The 23,071-nt window shown below is 42.6% G+C and overlaps 1 protein-coding gene across 8 annotated transcripts in view; it reads right to left on the minus strand.

The window, feature by feature from the left end:
• Positions 1-8,181, minus strand: part of Akt3 (AKT serine/threonine kinase 3) — a 281,993-nt gene extending 273,812 nt beyond the window's left edge. For 5 of the 8 annotated variants that reach the window (XM_087580524.1, XM_087580522.1, XM_087580526.1 and 2 more), the window contains exon 1: positions 7,914-8,181. The gene's annotated coding sequence lies outside the window, so the exon portion shown is untranslated. Of the gene's footprint in view, positions 1-7,245; positions 7,385-7,913 lie in introns of those variants that run through there. The other 3 variants (NM_001429654.1, XM_087580525.1, NM_001429655.1) reach the window with 3 other exon arrangements.
• Positions 8,182-23,071: the final 14,890 nt, after the last annotated feature.

Consider the following 23,071-nt stretch of genomic DNA (forward strand, 5'->3'; position numbering starts at 1 on the left):
AAGAGACAATTGGGGTTGGGGATTTAGCTCAGTGTCGTAGAGCGCCTGGGTTCGGTCCTCAGCTCCAAAAAAAAAAAAAAAAAAAAAAAAAAAGAGAGAGAGAGACAATTTACCAATAAGTCCCACACTGAATACTGACAGGAAGCAGCCACATTACTTAAAAATTCTATCCACTTCAATTAAAAACAATAAACAGGAAAAAATAAAATATTTTATTTTGATTGACATCATATCCTGAAAAACCCAACTGATTACCTATTATAGAGCTAGAAAACTCAAAATGTTAACTCCACATAGTATATAAGGAATTGTTAAGTTAAATACTGGAAAAGACTAGTGCAAATATCATCATCATGGCTGCATTGAGCTCTTCTTGTTGGTACTACTTTCACAAATGAGCTCCATCTCTCTAGTAAGATTGCTCTCTCTCCCTCCCTCCTCTCTCTATTCCTCCCCCACCCCCCATGGTAAAGCAAGCTCCACCCTCCTTCCATGTGAGTATATAAGCTGAAGGAAAAAGAACCTGTATCATTCTTGGGAGTAAAGGTAGAATAAATAGATATATCCAAGAGATATTTCCAATTAAATAAATTATATTGGAATGTCCTTATGAAGAACACTAAGATAATGCAAGTCTTCCTGAAATTGAACCAGATTGGTCCAAATCAATTAATCTTATTTTATAGTGGACCTGTTCCTGAAAACAAGAGAGAGAGAGAGAGAGAGAGAGAGGGGGGGGGGGGAGAGAGAGAGAGAGAGAAGGGGAGAGAGAGAGAGAGAGAGAGAGAGAGAGGGAGGAGGGGAGGGGAGGGGAGGGAAGGAGAGGGGAGGGAGAAGAGAGGGAGGGAGAAGAGGAGAGAGAGAAGAGAGGGAGGGAGGAAGAGAGGAAGGGAGGGAGGGAAGGAGATCAATGCATTAAATTAAAACAACAAACTTTATCAAGGTCACTGAACCTACTATTAGGGGTAGTCTTATTCCACTGTATCTTAAACAGTTACTAAATTCTATCCATAATCACAATTTTCAGCTTTAAAAATTGTTCCTGTGTCTAATGGCTAAAACAGTACCATCTTGAAACAAAACCTTAAAATGTAATCATTAGACTAACAGTAAACGTCGTCTTGTATATGTTAAAGCAATGCTATTGGCTCCTATGCAGTACACACACCTCTAAGTGGCAACGCTCCTGCTCCAGTCATCTACATTCTCCCATTCAGTCACCAACAGTTACATAAACATCAGTTCACAAGATGAGCTAACATGCTGCCACCTGTTTCTAAAGGTAAAAGTTTCACCTTCCTTCCTTCCTTACTAACTTCTATACAAAAATGATCTCTCTAGTGAGTTAACATAAAATTTGGTTTATTTTTAAGTCTACAGCATTAAATATTTCAGTGCTACATAATCTAATTGTTATCATGCTTATTAAAAAAGTTACACACAAAATTCATAGTGGATTCAATAGTAAAGATATTTTCATTCATGATACACTATTATAGAATTTGATGATAATAACTTCATTTGAATATCATTTTATAAAGTACAAAACACTTCCCATATTTAATTCCATTGAATCACAACATAAATTATTAAAGCAATTTGACTGTGTCTGGCACTTATTCAACTAATAGAGAATTAGTGAATAAGCAGATAAATGAACAAAGATGTAAAAGCTTTAGATACTAAAGAATAAACTAAGCAAACAAGTTTAGTAAGTCAACAGCAAGAATGACATGACTCCATGTTTTAAACAAAACTAAACTTAAACATTATGGAAGTATTATATCTAAATAATTAAAATTTCCATGTTTAAATCATGTTCCCTATGGCCTTCCATAGGCTTCTGAAAAGAGTAGATTACATTAAAACTACTCTATTTTTTCTTGACATTTTAAACCACTTTTTGTTGAGATCATCCATTTTCAAATCCAACTAAAAGAAACCTCATTGCTACCCAAACTTACTCATTATGGGAAGAAAAAGGAAAGAAGTATTTTCTTACTGATGCTTTAAAGAATTTTCAAAAGACTTTTGTTTACTTCAGCAATTTACCCATCATGCAATTTAAACCAATAATAAAGAATCAAACACGTTTCAGGATATCAGTCAAAACAATATGACGCTTACTCAGTAAGTTAATACCTTCAGTCTTTAGTTCTGAGACAAGAACTAAAAAAGCATCTGAAATATTTTTCAAGTTTATTATGTATTTGCTATCCAAGATCTTTCATTTATATTACCTTGACTCTTAATTGTGAACCTAAGAAAATTGAGGCTAAAAGCAAAGACAATATTTCCCAGTTACCATATATAGGGACATTCAGTTAAGATCAACCACCTGTAATTAAAGTAATCAGCTTCATCTGCTTTATATGAAATACGAAGTCTCAAATGTAATTATCGAAATGTTTTGAAGTAAACCAAAAATAAATATAACTAAAGTATCGACAAATCTATCACAAGTGAAATAACATAAAATTAAAATGAGGTTGAAAAGCACCCTTTCATACAAGTGAGAAGTTCATGTTAGTAACTTCCTAAATGTTAATTACCTCAGCAGGGGGAGGGGTGTCTCTGAGACACGTAGGCCATACTATCCTAGAACTCACTGCAGAACCTAAAATGTCCTTGAACCTGTCTCAACTCCCCAAGTGCTGGGGTTACAGACATGACCCACCAAACATGGCTTCCTATATACTTATTTCTAAATTAAAAACCAAAATAACTTTAAACTATAGATACTCTTTGGTTCTATGCCACAATTTTATAGTCTTTATTTATGATAGAAAAATTGAATTAATAAAGGAAACTAATTCGAACTCAGTTGATATATTAAAATATAAATGATGACCAGGAGGAACTACGTTAGGTTCTATGGTAGTTTTAGATTTCAATAACTAAAAGAAAAACTAGGGCAGGCTGGCAGGCCATGACTGTAATCCCACTAGTGTGGAGACTGAGGCAGGAGGGTTTCTGGTCTACATACTAGGTTCAAGGTTAGTATTAGCCACTTGGTGAGACCAAGGGTCAAAATAAAAGTAGGAAAAGAAGGGAGTTGGGAAGGGGACTCTGACATACAAGACCCTGGCTTTAATACCCTCCAAAAGACTAATTTATATGCCATGACAAATACACAAGGCTATATCAAGCTTTCAAAAGGATATGTGGGAAAAAAGATCACACTGACATGGAAACAACATTCAAGACAGCTTGTCTCTCAAATACTTCTGAGGTAATCGGTCCTTACTAGGTGTTGTTACCCTATTCACAGTGCCTCTCTTCACAACACAGTAGTAACACCTTGGGCAATTATTTTTCTAAAGCCTGGAAATTTTAGGCAAACTATCAGAACTTTCAAATCTGAAAGTCAGCTAACTCCTAAAAACCACTAAAATATATCTACAAAACCTCAAAGCATTTCCACTTCTTCTTCTCTTAGAGCATCAATGCACAATCTCAACCCACACGTCGATTATCCAAAAGCATGTACTAGGTCATATATGTAACATTCTGATGTGAAACACTGGGGAAATGCTTATCCTCAGCTTCACATAAACCAACAGACAAGCTGGTGATGAAAGAGTCCCTCATTTCTAGTGTAGAATGTTACATAGCTGTATATGCAGTTGAGGACTACAGAACACTGGCTCAGTTAGCCATGTAATTCATTATACACAAAAAAATTCCAAAATCTGCCTCAGGTACCTCTTAAACTATAAACAAAAATGCTTAATTCACACACATAAAAACTTAATGCCAACAATTACTGACAGATTTCCCCCCCTCCAACACAGCCCCCAGGATTAGAATCCCTAATAAAGTTCATCTCAAAGTTTCCATCCCAAAGTTGGGGATTTAGCTCCATGGTACAGCATTTGCCTAGCAAGTGCAAGGCCCTGGGTTCGGTCCCCAGCACCGGAAAAAAAAAGAAAAAAAAAAGTTTCCTTTAAAAAGAGCACCAGATAGACCAAAAAATTTAGATAACTGTTCCCAACTCTGCCTCAATTTCTGTAGCTGTGAAGAAAATGCTTGATAGCTCTTTCAGAGCCAATAAACTTTAAGATTCCGTAATTGAAATTTCAACTTCATATAGAAGTATTATAGATGACAATCATGATTATATATAGCTCCTATCCTAAAATTCTAATATACAGTTAATACAAAAACAACAGGTAGTCACTCAACTCAGACCAAATCTGAGCTAAATTCCATTATTGTCTAAATTCTACCTTCCTTTCTCCCAAATCCCCCAGACACCAAGTATAGTCAGAGGCTTTCTTATTTAATATAGAAGAGACAAATTCTCATCTGAACATTTTCTGTTTTCTTCTAGTAAGCCCTTTCACCTTCCCTTTAGAATACAAGCAAAAATACACATTTAGAAATATAAAATATCTGAAGTTGGAAATAAATCTTTAAATATATTTAGTTTTTCAGAACTAGAAGCACATTTATAAGTCAAAAAGCATATACTAATTTATTCACCAACTACTATTTGAAGATTTCCTCATTGAAGAAATAAATTTACTTCTTATTGGATGAAGGAGACGAAATAAAATATGTAAACAGTTGACATATTTTGGCATTTGAAACAATTAAAATGAAAGAGATGTTAGTTTAATTAATATAGCTTTTAAAACTATATTAATTTGATTTTGTGGAACTTAAAAGTATAGATTATAATATACAGTAAAATGTATACTATATATCATTCATATTATATACCATGTCATACTATACATCTGAAATATATTTATGCATTTAGAATTATAAATTTGGAATGTACATACATATATATATATCGAATAGAAAAGTTTAAATGAACCGAATATTTGCTGTATGAAGTGTTTTCTCATGTGAAATTCACTTTCAAAACTGCAGCAAGACTGTTCCAAAGTAAATGAACTGCAATATATAAAGCACATATAGCGAGGTCTGGCAGACAGCTAGAACTGACTGTAAACCCAGCCTAACTCTATCAGCTGTGAAGACGATAAGACGCATCTGTTAGTGCTCCAACCTCTGCAGAGCCCGCTCCACTAAAACAAGGGGCAGATGCAGATGCACGCGCTGAACTCTGGGGCTCAGCAGCAACTTTTAATTTACTCAAAGATTTAGGCACAAACTTTCCATAAAGAGTATTTGCATATTAATTCAGAATAACTTGGAAACGCAAGTCAAATTACAAAATAAACCAAATAAAATTTTTGTCTTGCATTTTCTTGTACAAATCTAAAATAATCCCAAATTGGTTTGCTTCTTAATGCCATAAACATGATCACTATAAAGCCAAGCTCTTACCACATCATGATTTTGATCCAATTAAGACATTAATAAGAATTATCATGCCAGGGACAAATCTTGAACTAAAGGGCATTACAAAGTAAATCATAACTAGTTATCACTTCATGAAAAGATGCACAGTTTAAATAAAAGCTAAACTTCTACAACAATGTACAGAACAAGTTGCTCTTTCGAAAGAAGCCTAAGCATTTAGAAACTTCCATGTTAAAAATCAAAACCTGGAGTTTAAAACTCCTAAACCCCCACACTGAAATCCATGCTAATGTTTCTCCCAGAAGTTAATGGAAAGACTTTAAATATACAATCTACAAAATAAACTTTAATGAGAGTGATCTTCTGAATGAAGTGCAAAAAAACCTTACCCCTCGAAAGCACACTCCTCTTAATATTTATTTTATGAATGAAACCTTATTTAAAATATTGCAGGTGAAAAAAATCACAGGAACAAGCCTGCAGTGGTGGCACACACCTGTGATCCCAGTCCTCAGGAGGCCAGGGCAGGAAAGTCCCTAGCAGGCCATCCCAGGCTACAGAGTAAGTTTCATGGCAGCCTAAACTACACAGGGAGACCCTCTATTCCAAAATCATAATAAATACATTATAAAGAATTTTCAAGTATTGTTCCATGAAGAATGCAAAACTAACAACATTGTCAAGATTAAAGAAAACAAGTAATTTTAAGTTGAAAATTATTCATTCTCCATTACAGAAGACAGTAGAGGGGACAAGCTGAGTATGAATAGCAATTTCATCATTTTTACAGTATTACTTTGGACTAGAAATTAACTTTATGCTACTGCAAATATATAGAAAACAACATTAAAATAACATATGCTCTCCCTAATTTTAAAATTCAAACCTCAAGCTATAGATACTGAGAACATCTCTGATTTTTAAAAAGTTATCTTCAAACAGAATCAAAATTTTATGTTGACAAAAGGAACAAAATTCAGTCTTGAACTGCATCTTGAATTTAACTGTTATCTGTAAATACATTCTAGAAAACTAGCAATTTATTAAAGTACTTTTTAAAAACACATGTTTTAGATATCCTATCTTCTGGAATACTAGACCCATCTCAAGCCCTAAGCCATCTTTACTAGACTCTTCTACTTTTGGCTTTTCCAACGGTTTCCTAAATGCAAATATAACTTAATGAATGAGTTCCTACCATAAACAAAATTCAGTGACTGTCTGGAAATTTACAGTTCTAACAAAAAATGACTTTGCTTTACCAAATACAGAACACATGTCTAAATTAAAGATTTGGGACAACTGTCAATTCATTATATATGAAGTCCTTGTTCTATATCCTTTTCAGAACCCACTAAAGTGTGTTGATTCTATTAATAACATAATTTAACCTATACAGATTCACAGGTTTGATCGCTGAATTTCTATCTGTAAACTTTATCAATTACAATCCATCTATGCTTTGAACCAAAACATATTACACTTGAGAAATGAATTTTATTTTCATAACATTATTTTGATGAAGACATTTGGGAGGATCCAAGTTTTGACTTATAGGTAAGCATTTTTTTTTCTGCTTTCTAAAGATAACAACCTGGCCCTAAAGAGATTCAGTTATCTCTAACCTAAGCGTAGATTCCCAGGAAATCCCAAACAAGGGACGACCCCGCCTCAGCATCAAGACTATGGTTGCCACCAGCTTAAGCTTCAACTTCGGGCTTCCAAAGGGCCTCACTAGCATCATGGCTGATGCAGACCGATGCGCAGGAGGCGCAGGAGGTGGACAAGGAAGAAGAAGCTGGTTTGTTTACTTGCAGCCTGGGCCGCCGTCGCCGCCGCGCCAGCAGCGACAGCATCAGTAGATCAGCCAAACCCAGCATCTTCCGCACATTTCTATTCTTAGCACACAACTCCCTAGCGGATCAAAACCCCACTACTATTAAAAACACAGACTTGCACGTTACCCACCTCGCACCCGCGCACCCGCACCCCAACAGCACCGTCCTCTCCCCGGCGCGGGCGGGGTGCGGTGAGGTGGGGTGGGGAGCTAAGGAAGGAGACCCGGGGGACGCCGGTGCATCCTCGCCCGCACTCCCGCCACTTGCGCAGACGGCCCCTCCCCCCCAACCCAAACACCGACTCGCCACCGGCCGCTCGCGTTACATAACCTCGCCGCCGCCCCCGGCCCCGGCCCGCCGCCCCCACCCCGTGCCGCGCGGCCGACCGAGTCTGGGCGAAGGGACCCGGCTCCAGCTGAGCAGAGCCCTAAGGCGCGGGGCCGGGCAACCCAGACGCGCAGCTCCCGGTACCGCTAGGCCAGGAACACCCCCTCCCTGGCCGCCCGCGCACCGCCGCCGCTCCCCGACCCCCCAAAAGCGAGGGGGTGTCGGTGTCACCCACGCGGGGCATCCCCGGGCCTCCACCTCCACACCCACGGCCCCAAAGCTTCAGGAGGAAGGGGGACCCCGACCCCCGCCCACACCCCCGGCGGCCGCGGTGACACCCAGACGCCCCCGCCTCACCCACCCGCGCCGCCGCCGCCCCCGCCCGAGGGAGACAGGGAGGGAGCCGCGGGGCCCTCGGGGAGTGCCGGCGAGGCGGGGAGGGGGGCGAGAGCTGGGGGAGGTGGCTGTTACCTGCAAAGGCGGTGGCGGCGGCCCCGCAGCTGCTCGGGCGGTGGCGGAGGATGGAGCGGGGGGGCGGGGGGAGGAGAGGGGGCGACTCGGGGGTCCCCCTCCCTCCTCCTCCCCTCCTGTCCTCCCCCCCACCCCGCTGAGCCTCTGGCCCCCTGGATCCCGGTGCCGCCGGCGGGAGGGGAGACGAAGGGCTGCAGGGGAGGGAGGGAGGGAGGGAGCCGGCCGGGCGGGCCGCGGCGCTGAAGCGGGCGGCGGCGGCGGCGGGAAGAGGGAGGAGGAGGAGGAGGGCGGGCGGCGGCGGCGCGGGGAGGAGGAGGAGGCGGAGACTCTACTTGGGAATCGGATGTCGGCTACAAATTCGATTCATCACTAGAAAACGCCGCTCGGGCGGGGGGCCGGGGCGAGCCGCCGGGCCGCGGGGCGGAGGCTGTGGGCCGAGCGTGCAGAGCCACGGAGCCCGGGACTGCGGCCTCTCCTCGCCTCGGGGACCCGGCAGCCGCCTCCCCGCCCCCTCCTTCCTCCCTCCGGGGGCCGCCGCCGAAGCTTCTTGCCGCCGCCGCCGCGGGGCTTGTTGTTGACTTTGAGGAAAACTCCTGACGTCAGGGGCTGCCTCTCCGCGCCTGGCGGGAGCGGCTTCCCCGCGCCCCGGCCCCGCTCGCCGCCTCAGCTCCGCGCCTCAGCCGGGCGCTCGTCCCCAGGCTGCCCCGCGCCCCTCAGACCCGCGGCGACCCGCGCCCCTCAGCTTCCTCTCGCGAGAACACCTTCCCCAGCAGCCCGCGCCGCGGGGCCAGCGTTCCCGCCGGGAAGTTCTGGGCTTCCCCGGGCCGCGTGGCCCTCGACGAGGCACCCGAGGCGTGGCCCGGCTTTCCTGCACTCCCATCGCTCCGTGACGCCGCGGGGTTGCGGGCCCAGGGCGAGGAAACTCATTTGCACCTTCACCTGGGCGAGGCGGACCCGGGGCCAGTGCGAGCCAGGTATCTGGCTGTCCCAGGAGATGTCGCCTCCAGCCCAAGAGCCAGTCATCACATGTGGGCTAGAGATTGCAGTGGCATCCCTCAGAGTCACCTCCTTGTGAGGGATGTTGGTTTCATGGACTTGGGGGGCACTAAGAAGACGTTGCTTTTGAAGTTAATGGCTCAGGGAGTAAGTACAGTAGAGACTGGTTTTAGAAAATGACCCTTATCTTATACCATGTCTCACATCTCAAGAAGTCATAAAAGTTTACTTTTTCTGAGACTGTTTCATCGCTTCCGGAAACACCTTGCAAACTGATTTTAATCCTAGAGGCTCTAGTGTCTGGGAAGAACCCATTATTCTCTCCCATTGCAAGACTCTGCTTAGTACCTTGGGCTTCTTCCTGCAGCATTCCGTCCTGTGTCTCTTCTCTCTTCTCCAACCTATTGTTTTTGCAGTATATAGTGAGTGCATCATGCCTGTGTGTGCTGCACAGTGAGCTGGCTCGATCTTCTTCAAAGTGAAAATTACTAGTAATGATGGAGGTCTAATGAAAGAAAGACATAGGTCCTCCACAAGTCGCTAAGACTGGACTGACAGACTTCAGAGGTTTAGCCAGAGAACTAGAGCTTATGTTACCGAATCTTAAAAACCAGAATCAAACAGTTCTGGGAACTTGAGTTAACACTGACTACTCTGGCTTGGGTTGCCAGCAGCCTTGAAGTCTTGAAGCACAACAGTTAGCTCTCAGGATAATTGTCAGCAATGAGCACCAGCTGTGATTATAACCGTTAGGCTGTGGTACCTTGTGACAGTCCTCCAGTCTGTACGGTCTAACTGCCATGACCACCTCCCCCCCCACCCTCCGTTGTCCCTACTACTTGGCTGCTGCTACCACTTGCCATGGCTTCTTACAGCTAGAACTGGAGCTGCCTTTTCCTCTTCCTATCACCACATCTACCCACTGTACCCATGGCAAACATCCCGGGGAAGCATGGATAGACCATTTGATGATTCCTTCTTTGGGCCTAATGACTCCAAAACACCTTAGAGGGTGAGGAAATTATTGTGTTTGTAGTAATCACAGCACATCTTCCAGTTCCACCATTCATAAGCCCAAGGGACCAATCACAAACTGGCCAGGTTGGGCTGCCTAAAGGAATCCTGTCTTGCCAAATTCTATATAATTCTCAGACTTAATCCGTTGATATGTTCTTTTGTTAATTCAATACTGATTCTATACGACTTTGTACCAAGTCTTTCGTTTAAGACAGTGGTGCTGATAACATCATTTGCCTGAGAACACCCCTTAAGAATGATACAGCTCGGTGATAAATTACTTGCCTAGGGTGCACAAGGTCTCAGGTTCAATCCCCAGTATGCCAAAACAGAGTTCACCAAGGTTTGTCTTGCCTAGAGTACTGCTTTCCAAGGCTGGTGCAGGTTATCTCTGAATGACCTGTGGTGGCTGGGGAAAGACCTGTAAACCAGGCATCACGGACTTCCAATTTCAGTTTCTCTGCAACCAGAGAACAATCTCCTCAAGATGTCCTTGGAGTGATCAAAGCAGGCAAGCTCTTAGGATGAGTCAGTCTGGCTAGTAGCCAAAAGGACTACTGCATTGACAGCTCAGTGGCCCACCTGCCTTCCCTCAACCAGGCACAGGGAAAGCTTGACAGCTGTCAATCAAAGGATTTATTGTCGATCGAAACAGCCTGGTTTTTAATAGTGTAACCGTTTAAAGGAAAAGTAAATATTAAAGGTTGATGACAGTAAAGACCAATCAACATTATTTAATAATATTTATCTATTGAAAAAAATTACCTGAGGAAGGACTGAGTCCCTGTAACTCAAACAAAGACCACATTTTTTTTTCTTATGAAATGCTTGCCTGATGTGTAGTCAGGAATCGGAAGTCCAATAAGAGAGAAAAAGGGGCTGGAGGAGGTGTTTCATTTCCACATCTGCGAGGGAAACGTGGGTTTTGTGGCTGTTTTCTAAACAAAACTTTCTCAGTGGCAAGGTACTTGGCAAGCTATATGTGAAGCCAAACCCTGAGCTAAAACAAACCAAAAGGAAACAGAAAAATCTAAGCCCTCATTCACTGCCTTTCTCCTTCCCCCATGGTTCCTAAAAATTCTAAGTTAGCACAGGTAGGTCCTAATTCTGTTCAGTTTGTCCAAAAAGTAACACATTCCCACGATTATCAGACTTCTAACGGCAACTGCTGGCAAAATGATGGGGTCTCAGGTTTCATGATACATAAAACACAAACGTGGGGCAGATTTTCACTTTATACTAGCCCAAGACATTGAGTTGGGTTTCTTTGTTTTAAGAAAATAGTGCTGGGGAGTTGGCTTGGTGGTTAAGAGCTCTTCCCTACAATCCCAGAAGACCTCAGTGTAGTTCCCACACCCATGTCAGGCAGCTTCCAATGGCCGTAACTCCAGCTCCACATACACAGGCACACAGAGACTAAGTCAATAGCTTTAAACTACAGTAGTCCTTACAACAGCACCTTATAACAGTACTGGGGTAGGGAGGGCAAAGATGAACCTGTACATGGTAGACCAGCACTCTACCACTGAACTGTATCCTTCAGCTTGTTTGTGCTTGTCGGTGCCTACCACTCACATTACCTCTCCACATACCCCCTCTCTCTTTCTCAAACAAAACCTTTCCCCTTCCCCACCATGAGTTTGGGGTTCAGGGAGGAGAGGAGCTCCCTAAAATGCCTAGCCTGGCCTTAAATTGCTCTGTAGTTCAGTTATGGCATGATCTTCTGATCCTCCTGACTCGGCCACCTGCAGCTCCATGGCCAGCCCCAACTCTTAAATGTTTGACATTGTGGGACTCTGAACTGCTGAATTTCATCACTGAGATCTTCATTTGCTTATAATTTTAATATCTACCAATGGATAAGAACTTAACTTAGTGGTCATTTTATTTACATTTCGAATGGTATCCCCCTTCCCAGTTTCCCCTCTGTAAGTTCCCTATCCCCTTCTCCCTCCCCCTGCCTCTGTGAGGGTGCTACCCCACCCACCAACCTACTCTAGCCTCAGGGGCCTAGTGTTTCCCTGTCCTAGGTCATCAAGCCTCCAGAGGACCACGGGGCTCCCCACCCAGTGGTGCCACATAAGGCCATCCTCTGCTACCTATCCAGCTGGAGCCAAACTGGTTGGTGGTTTAGTCCTTGGGAGCTCTGGGGGATCTGGTTGGTTGATGTTGTTGTTCTTCCTATTAGGTTGCAAACCCCTTCAGCTCCTACAGTCCCTGCCCAAACTTCCCCACTGGGGTCCCTGTGCTCAGTCCAATGTTTGGCTGTGTATATCTGAATCTGTATTTGTCATGATCTGGAAGAGCCTCTCAGAGGACAGCTATACCAGGCTCCTGTCAGTAAGCACTGCTTGGCATCTGCAATAGTGTCTGGGTTTGGTGTCAGCAGATGGGATGGATCCCTAGGTGGGGTAGTCACTGGATGGCCTTTCCTTCAGTTTCTGCTCCACTTTTTGTCCCTGCATTTCCTTTTGACAGGAATTCTGGATTAATATTTTTGAGGTGGGAGGGTGGCCCCATCCCTCAACTAGGGGCTGTACCTATCCACTGGATATGGTTTCTATAGGTCCTCTCTCCCCTTTGTTGGGTATTTCCACTAAAGTCCTCTCTTTTGGGTCCTGGGAACCTCTTGGGTCCCTGCATCTGGGACTTTCTAATGGCTACCCCCATTCTCCCTCCCCTACTGCTACACACCTCCTTTCAAATTCCTGACCCTCTGTACTTCTCCCCCATCTCCTCCCATGTGTGAACTGCCCCCCTTTTCCCCTCACCCTCCTCTCTCCCTCTCAGATGCCTCTCTCCCTCTACTTCCCAGAGATTACTCTCTTCCCCCTACTGAGTAGTACTGTAGCATCCACACCTTGAGTTTCACATGGTCTATGAGTTGTATTATAGGTGTTCCAAGCTTCTTTTTGGCTGATAATCCACTTATCAGTGAGTGTACACCATATGTGTTCTTTTATGACTGGATTACCTCACTCGGGATGATATTTTCTAATTTGATCCATTTGCCTGCGAATTTCATGAAATCACTGTTTTTAATAGCTGAGTAGTATTCCATTGTGTAGATGTACCACATTTTCTGTATCCATTCCTCTGTTGAAGGACATCTGGGTTCTTTCCAGATTCTGGCTATTATAAATAAGGCCGCTATGAACATAGTGGAGCACGTGTCCTTGTTATATGTTGGAGCATCTTTTGCATAATAAAAAAAGACAAAAGAACTAATAGGCCAAACTGTCTCAAAATACTACTAGTCTCATCAGATGATATCAAATCTTAGATAAATTAAATTTTAACGTATTACATTAACACATTGCACACCTTTATTTCTGCCCTGTTTTTGCTTTTGAGCTTTGTAGTTTCACAAATTCCTATAATAAAGCCTTGTATTAAATTATTAACCAGAACTGCACTCATACGTCATTGTTCTTCCTCTTCTGAGGAGCTGTTCCGAGTCTGGCAGAAGCTGCCAGTTATGGCACGCTGGTGCTCCGTGCTTACGTGCTGGACTTCCCTGTCACCACATTCCAGCTGTTTTGTGTACAGCAGTATGTCCATCCAAGGAATGTCTCTCCTGATTTTGGAAAGAAAGCTCTCATCCTTTACCAGCAGAACAGTCTTAAGTAGTGAGTATTTATCTGCTGCAAGGAAAGTGTTCATTCCTACTGAGGGGTAAGTTCAGTGGTGAGAGATATTTCTTTCAGTATTTCTACCTTTCCTTGGAATTCCCCTAAACTAGAAGGGCATTGGGAATTTCAAGGCATCAGGTTTGTTCAATCCTCAGGCTGCTGCCATAAATAACACAGTAGCTTATAAAATAACCGAAACACCTTGTCCTTCTGAAGACCTTGAAGAACAAGGTGATGACATTTGGAGATCGGTGTCTGATGTGGGCCCAGTTCCCGCATCCTAATGCCTTGCTGTGCCCTAAGATGTTAAAGGAGCATCATTCTTGGGCCTCTACGAGATCAAACTCAGTCCACCTTTGGTATTCTTTCATCCTATCTAAGTGGGTATTTCCCCATTTAAAATTTTGAGCTTCTGATTTTTTTTAATTGAAATGAAAGTTTTTTCCACAGAAATGGCATTTTTTAAGGTTATTTCATTTAAAAAAGTGTTGCTCTTTATTGCTGAACCCTTCAATAGTGGTTCAATAGTGAATCAGTTACATCCATCACAAAGTTTTAACCATAATGTCAAAAAAATTGGGGGAGGGCAAAAAAATTTCAGCTCATTAAATATTACTTCCACATCTGTGCTAATCACTTTCTTGTTGATATGACCAAATACCCAGCAAAAGCATCTTAAAGAAGAGAGATATAATTTTGATTCCCAGATTGAGGGTACAGACCATTTTCAGTGGACAGGAGCTGAGGGACCATGATAACATGTAGTCAGGAAGCAGAGAGGGAGAGAGAGGGAGGGAGGGCGAGAGAGAGACAGACAGAGACAGAGAGAAGCTGGTGCTTTTCTTGCCTTATCCTCTCATAGCATGTGAAATGTGCTCCCCATAGGTAAAGTCGGGCTCTTCACCTTGACTACCTCAGCCTAGGAGCTCCCTCACAAACATGCCCCCAGGTTTCTCTCCTTGATGATTGTAGATCCTATTAACAACCTTCTTAACCATCACAAGTCAACCTCTTGTCAATCCAAAACCAAAACATAGACTTTTATAAGCCACCTCATGGGCTCATGGCCATCTCATGATATAAAATGCATTAAGTCCAACTTCAAAAGTCCTCATAGTCTTTAATAGTTCAAACATCTGTCAAATGTGCAAAGGAAGTTTCTCTACTGAGACAATCTCTTTATCGTGAGCCCCTACATTAATAAAGAAGTCATGTGCTTCCAACATCTAATGGTACAAAGTAAACCATCTCATCCCAAAAGGCAGGGATGGATTAGCAAGCAGATGTTGGACTAAATCAATACCAAAATACAACAGAGAAGATACCATTTCTTAGAGCCCTATGCTTAGCAGCTTGGAATTATGACTGCAAAGGGCTTGAATATCCCCTAAAGTCTGTCTTTGCTTCCTGTAACAAACAGAGCCTCTCTCGCTCTCGGTTCAGATCTACTCTGTGCATGAAACCCACCTTGGTGAACACCCCATGGTGCTGGCATCACCAGTACCCTAGGGTCTCCTCTGCAGCTCAGACTGGCCCTCACAGCTTCACACCGCGGCTGCCAATCACAACTTCTACACTATCGCCTTGGGATATTCGTCCACCATCTTGATTGATTACACCTTTGGCTGACAATGCCTGCTCTTTCCCAGATGTTTGTCTTGTTGAGCCCCCGTCACTTCATGGCCTGTCTTATAGCCGTTTCTTACTACAACAGCGTCTGTGGGAATGATCTGCATAAAGCTTCCTTTGAGCTAGCTTCCATGTTTCCCAAAACTTCTCTCGGAGCTCAATGTACTTTATTACATATTGGACATGTCAGAGTTCTATTATGGAAGGAACTCAGGACATAAATTCTTAGTGGAGTCTTGCCTGTCATTCAGGACCTCAAAGGAGTAGGTAATGTAGTTTGTGAGCCTGGAGACTTCTGTGTCTGTTGCAGCAGCTACTATATCAATCTGAATATGCTCACATTTATAGTCAAAGATTTTAGCTTGTCTATCACTATCTGGGGGTGGTTTTTTAAACTTTAAGTCACATAAGTTATTAAAGCAATAGTAATTAATAGTAATTGCCATTTTCCAGATGAGGAAATGACATCCTAGGAAAGTTAAGCTAGTTCTTTGTGATGACAGAGAGTATGTAGAGTGAGGATTTGGACTCAAATTTACAAATCCCAAAGCTCCTATGTTCTTCTCAATACATGATTTGCATCTCCACAGGAAAACACTATATAAACTGCATACTGTGTGCAGATCCATTTGTCCTTTTAATTTCTTCAGTCATTAATGTGGTCAGTGTTTTGGTTTTTGTGCCATGTCTTTTCATAGGAAAAATTCACTTTCTTATTCAAACAGAGAAACAATCACTTGATTGTTTAATTTGCTTTGCTACATGATATTCTCGTCTGAATATTTAATTCTCTTCCCGCTCCTCACTTTATATATTGAAATTCTAATCCCCACAGTGATTTCATTTAAGGTAGGATCTTTAAAAGTAATTACACCCTAAGGTAGGAGCTCTCAAGAATACTATTAGGCCCTTAAAAAAGAGGCCCAAGATTTACAAAATGAGAGAACATCTTTGTCAGCTGTGTATATAGTAGAGGATTAATATCTGGGTCATATAAAGAACTCAAAAAATAAAACTATAGCTAAATTATCCAATTAACCACATCCTAAATGTGCAGATGACTTGAACAGAGAGCTTTAAAAAAAGTATAAATGGCCCATAAATGCATGAAAAATGCTAAATATCCTTAGCCACCAGGGAGATGCTACTGAGATTCATTTCACCTTGGTCAGAATGGCTATCATCGAGCAAGCAAGCAGAGGCTGGAGAGATAGCTCGGTGGGTTAATAAAGAACATCTGCTGGGTAAGCACAAGGGCCTGAATTCATGTCCTCAGCTGCTGGCTGAGGTCTTCTGTGTCTCTTACTGAAGCAAAGTGGGGGGTGAAGATGGGGAAACTGCTGGCAGCAAGTTCAGTGACAGCCTGTCTCAAGGGAATATGGTGGCGCTTGTGCATACTGTCCCCCTCCAAAAATTCAAACTACTACCAGTGCTGGTGAGGATGAAGTGGGCAAACGTATACGGAAATTTCAGGACTCTAAAGGTAGAGCTACTGTATGATCAGCCGTGTCTCTCCCACTCACAGAAACACCTGCACCCTCATTTATTGCCCCATTTTTCACATTAGCCAAGACATGGAAGCCCCTAGTTTCCCATTAGTGAATGAATGAAGAAAGACAAGGTAGTGCATAGATACAGTGGAGTTTTATTCAGCTATAAAGAATAAACATGTCGGGGGTTGGGGATTTAGCTCAGTGGTAGAGCGCTTGCCTAGCAACCGCAAGGCCCTGGGTTCGGTCCCCAGCTCCGAAAAAATAAATAAATAAATAAACATGTCAGTCACGGGAAAATGCGTGAAATCAGAAGTCTTTGTGTTAAGGGAAACAAGTCAGACTCATAAAGATAAATGCTTCCTCTCCTACATGGGTTCTAGATTCAAACATATAATTTGTGTGTGTGTGTGTGTGTGTGTGTGTGTGTGTGTGTGTGTGTGTGTATATATATATATATATATATATATATATATATATATATATATATGATCTGAAATGAAAGGAGACTCAGGAGAGGGGTAGCGCAGGAGAGGGCAATGGGGAAATGCCCATTTGGCTATGAGCAGCACCTGACATGCATACATGAGGCTTTAATGAAAGCCACTGTATGTTTTTGTATGTTTTTGTATGTTTTTGTATGTTAATTCTGCAACGTTACATTTGGGTAATGGGTTTATGATGCCTTTGAAAGGTAACCAGGTCACGAGGGAGCTCCCTCGTGAATGGATTGGTGCCCTCCTAAGGCGGCCCACCACATTCAGCATAGTGGTACAAATGGTGACCCCAGCACTCAGGAGGCTGAGGTAGGAAGACCAGCAGTCAATGCCAGCTTGGACTACATCGAGATACTGACTCAAAACTGTTAAACCAAACCAAAAAAAAAATAAAAGCATAAGGGGTGTGAGCTTGTATCCTCTCTAACACGATTGCTAAGTGTGAGCCAAGAGGCAAGCCCTTACCAGTCACGATGTGAACTGCGGGGTTGGTTTTGGGATACATAGTTGTCCGAACTGTGAGAAATAAAGTTCTGTTGGCTAAGCCACCCAGGCCATGAGGCTTAACTGTAGCTGCATGGACTGACTGTGAGTTAACAGAAGAATCTGCTGCAGTAGTTGTCAATATGAGCTGTCCTTTTGACGTTTCCTCTAACTAAAGCAAAAGCCACTTGACTATATGAGCAATCTCGAAGACAGACCGTGTCACTATTACGGGGTTATAGGAAAGTGCGATACTTAGGCCTCTGTGGGAAGTTCCTTCTCATGTTTTTCTGGTTTGTTACTAAAGTATAAATGAATTTTTATTTATTCTCTTAGATAAATCTGTTACCAAGTTAAGCACTCTCTAGACAGTTCTCTTCAAAGATGCTTGGATCACAGCAAGGTAGTAGTCACAATTAAATAACTGCTTATGAGGCTTTCAACTGGAATTCATTTTCTAATTCCAGAGCAACAAACACACATAGTAATTATTGCTGGATACGCAGTGGAATCTTTGTGTGCCATAAATATAAACACAGTGCCATGCAGAGCCTTGCTCTAATACATGATCCTCTCTTCCTCTGATGGTGTGCGTTTCTGGTTTCTACAGAGTCTGCTCTGTGTTGACTGAACTATGCAACAACTAGCAAGAAATAATCGCAGTAAATTTCCAACCTTCACTTGAGTAGTTACCCAAACTCTTCGACTATCGCAGGTAAATACAGTCTTGTTCCAGAAAGTCACCTCTTTCATTAAAAAAAAAAAAAAACTATTAATTAAAGTATGTACAGAATCAAAATGTTTCAGATACTTCCAATTCTATTATTATATTTATATTTTTCAATTATTTCATTAAATAAGTGCTAGCTAATGTTTTTGGCAGGAGCTGTGGAGATCGGGCTGTGGCCTGCCCTAGGGCACTCCTCGCTGTATAGAGCATCAGTTTTCAGATCTGCACCTTGTCCTAAGGTAAAACTCACCTGATGATAGTACAAATGCTAACACAGAATGACTTGGTAACTTGTCCGAGCAAGTGATGCCCCAAGATGTTGACAAAGAACAGCCACCAGCTGCATAGTATCATAAGGCACAAACTGATATTATTATGCTAATTTTAAAAAAATACCACTTACAGTTCTAATTAAATCAACAGTGGTTAGACACATGGAGTTATCAAACCATATCAGAAACCATGCATGTGTTTACCAAATATACCAGAGCAATGAACAATAAAAGCTCCTCATGTGAAACATAAAAGGAAGGATGCTTAAACCTGTGGCCCTTATCACACATCTACATGCCATTTTGCCAAACCTCCCAGTGTGCATGTTACAAGATCTCTCAACACAGAACTTATGATTTTGTCCCTGGCTTTAGCGCACTCCAATTCCAACTGCTGTACACGGTTCAGTTTGAAACTGCAAACCAGCCTGGCCCTGCCTAGATAGCTCTGCCCTAAATAGATCTGATGTTGGTTATGGAGGGACCAGACATTTGCATGAGCTCCTTACCATTGCCCTGGATAAAGCCCGTCTCAATCCACTGGGCATTCTTAACCCTTTCTCAGCTTTCGTGTGACTTATGATCTGATTGTTACAGAGATTAGTAATTAGGGATGAAGTGGAATGTAAAACTGGGAGTTGCCATGGTCAAGACTATCGAGGAAAGCCAAGATACTCGGGGAAGCATCTTCTCACTCTTCCGGAAGGTTCTATCCTCAGTCTCCTCCTCCCTCTCTTTTCTTCATTGAAGTATTTGGGCAGCTTATTTACAAATTTTCAAGTTAAGTTAGATCCCAGCCCACAGAATCCCCTCATTTGGGGAACATATCTTGGGCTTTTTATCTGATGCCATTGAAATCCACTGGCTTGAGTTGAACAATCATCCTCCAAATCTTCCCACTGTGCGTGGTGGACCCCACCTCCCTCGCAAGTCTCTTCTATTTGGTATTTTCTCCACTATTTTATAAATGAACTCATCTGAATCCTATTTTCCTTCATAATAGGGTTGTTTGTAAAATAGTCCCTTTTATATCATGAACTCTCAGTTGAAACTTCGAATTTTAATTCCTATTAAAAAGTAGTTTGTCAAGGTTTCTGGTTTGGGCTGTGCCTCTCTCCTTCTGGGTGGATATTCTTCTGCAAATATGGAGAACATTCCTAAAGCATGCTGGGTTTTCTGCAAGAACTGTGGCAAGAACCAGGCTGATGAAATGACACAGTCCAAAGGGTAAGGATGCGCCATCTGCCCAGGGGAGGCATGCTTAGGACAGGAAGCACGCTGGCTTTGCTAGGCAGTCTAAGCCTGTTTTCTGGAAGAAAAGGGCTAAAACTATAAAGAGGATTATGCTGGGTGTGTTGAGGTTTGTGTGTGTTAAGCTCAACTGAGACCCAAGAGAATTCCAGCTATTGGGAGACGCAACCATTTTGAACTGGGCGGAGATAAGAAGGCAAAGAGCTAAGAACTGATCTTGTTCTAAGCTGATTTCATTGTGAAGACAGAATGAAGAGTTTTTATGTTCATTTCAGAACAAAGTGTATCCGGATGTGTAAATATTTTCTCTTATTTGGATGTGTGCTCACATGAACAATACACAGAATATCACACTATGTGGAATAAAATATATTTAGGCTAGCAGGCGTTAAGGACCAAAATTAATTAAAATTATACCTTCTCTATTTTTGTATTTTTGTTTGACAAGTATGTGCCAAAATTTTTCTATTTTTGAACATTTTTATTTACATTAATGCTATTAAATATTTTAGAGAATCTTGCCCTGGATTGATTCCTCAGAATTTTTTCTTAAAAGGTTTAAAATCATCTTAGAGTTCAGGAGGCAGAAGCCAGTGGAATTCTGTGGGTTAGCGGCCACCCTGATCTACATAGTGAGTTTACATAGTGAGTGGTTTACATAGAAAGTTTAACATTGAACCCAGTGGGGTTTCCACTCTATAGATTCCAAGATGGGGATGCCACAAAATCAAGGGGGAAATGTAGTAAGGAGTACACTGAACCATAATAACCCTTAGATACAGGCACACTGTGTGTGTGTGGGGGGGGGGGGGTGATACACTGGTTTATTATGGGAAAGAGTTAATAAGGGGCAAAATTTTACAAAGAAAGATATATCCCATGTGTGTAAAATGGAGAAGACAAGACTATTTTGATAAAATCTAAACATACTCTAAAACCTTGAACTACATAGAGTGATTGCTATAGTTTGGAGTGATTTTTCTTTCTTTTTTATTGTTGGGGCCTGAACCCAAAGCATCACCCAAATGAGGTGAATTTGCCACCACTGAGCACTGAGTTCCAGTCCTGTAACTTGATCTCATCATAAGTTGAGAGGGGTTAAGGAACTTTCCCAGAGCAGCCAGCAACAAAACCAGGCCCTTCACCCAGGTCAGCCTTCTAGTGCAGCAAGTCTTCTTTCTGCTGAAAACACTTTGTTCCTCAAAAATGGCAGTAGAGAAGGAAAACTAAGTTGTGGCCACCAGGAGAGCCAAGAGATGCTATATATTGTTTTATCGTTAATATTAACTTATTTCCTTTATTATTGAGAATGAGAGAACAGTAGCTTGAAAAGATTCAGTTAAGAGAGAAAGATTGAACAGAAGGGAAAAGTGGATCATTTCTTAGAATTATTCTTAAAGAGGCATGGGAAGAATAAAAATGAAGGGATAACTACTGATGGAAAGGTCTGTGGGTACCTCTCCAGCATGACAGCTAACGTGAGCGCTAGGGGAGTATGGATATGCGCTTATCTAGCACGTACAAGACCCTGGATATCATCTCTAGCATGGGAAGAGAGAGAGGAAGAGGAAGAGACACGGAGAATATGAGATGAAACGTCACAGATATCCCAGCAGCCCAGCGCAGTAGAGTCAGGATAGCAAACCTGAATCAGCACCGGTGAAATCGCCTCGCAGGGACAGCCAGGCCTCACCCTCTGTGCAAGTCAGCAGGAAGGACCCAGAGGGACACCAGAAGTTTGCCGAGCCTCTCTCAGAGACGTGGAGACTCGAGACCAACCAGCACTGCACAGTGATGCTATAAGCAAGCCAAGCTCAGCCTCTGACAATCTCCGTCCGAGTTCTACTTATACCCTCCAAACATCGAACGTTCTCCACTTGTCTTGCCTCAGCACGGGTCTTGCTTCAGCACGTGCATCTGTCTCAGCTGACATCACTCTGCCAATCAGCCTGAGTCTGCAGAAGCGGCAAGAAACTGCAGCACACCACTGGAAGGTTTTGTTTTGGTTTGTTCGTGCTTTTCTCTCTATGGGGTAACGACAAATTCAGCTCAACTGTGCGATGTAAGGCAGAACAATACATGTTAGCAAAGAATCCTTCATCACATGTCTTTCCTCATGCTTGCTTTAGCAGAACATCCTTTCAACTGTGTCTGCTTCAGCACCTGTGTCCACTTTAACAAAACCTTCCTTCACATGTTTGCCCCAGCAAAACGCCATCTGACCACTTTCCAAAGAACCCTAAAGTTTCCACTTCAAAAATATTTGCATAGATACAAAGTATTTATCAGACAGTTGAAGAAAAGGTGGCATAATTTAGCCAGTACAACCATCTGCTTGCTGGCCTGACACACAAACATTACTTTTCAATTAGAAGCTTTCCTTCCTCGTTTACCCCCGCCTCAGATGGAATGTTAATATTGTGTAAAATAGTTTTATGTCAACTTGACACAAACTAAAGTCATTTGAGAGGAGGGAGCCTCAGTTGAGAAAATGCCTCCATAAAATCAGGCTATGGATAAACCAGTAGGGCATTTTCTTATTTGGTGATTGCTATGGAGGGCCTCACCCATTGTGGGTGGTGTTATCCCTGGGCTAGTTGTCCTGAATTCTTTAAGAAAGTGGGCTGAGCAAACCACGATAGGCAAGCCAGCAAGTGGCACCCCACTATGGCCTCTGTGTCAGCCTCTGCCTCCAAGTTGTGGCCCTCTTTGAGTTCCTGTCTGACTTCAGTGATGAATAGCAATGTGGAAATGTAAGTCAAATAACCCCTTCCTTTCCCAGCTCACTTTTGGTCATGCTGTTTTAGCACAGTAAATAGTAACTCTAACTAAGACAGCATGTGAGTGGCTGCTGTAGCCCATGTTGTTCCTCAGGGGAACAGACATTTTCTCATGCTGGGAATGTTATCATTCCCAATAGGTAATGAGGTAATTCCTCAGTAGGTACCCTGTCTTTACAGGAATTTCACTCTACCGAAAAAGTCCCTATACTATACAGATTTTTCACCATAACAATGATACTACTATGGGGTAGGAGGTGTAAGTTCTCCCAATCTTTCCTGATTCATCTACAGGCTCCTAACAATCTTCACCGGCCATGGTCCCCAGAAGACCAGCAGGGTCTTTACAATGGTGGCACTATCTACCCCATCTGTCTCCCT

Source organism: Rattus norvegicus, chromosome 13 (genome assembly GCF_021556685.1).
Source record: "Rattus norvegicus strain SHRSP/BbbUtx chromosome 13, alternate assembly SHRSP_T2T, whole genome shotgun sequence".
Taxonomy (NCBI): Eukaryota; Metazoa; Chordata; class Mammalia; order Rodentia; family Muridae; genus Rattus; species Rattus norvegicus.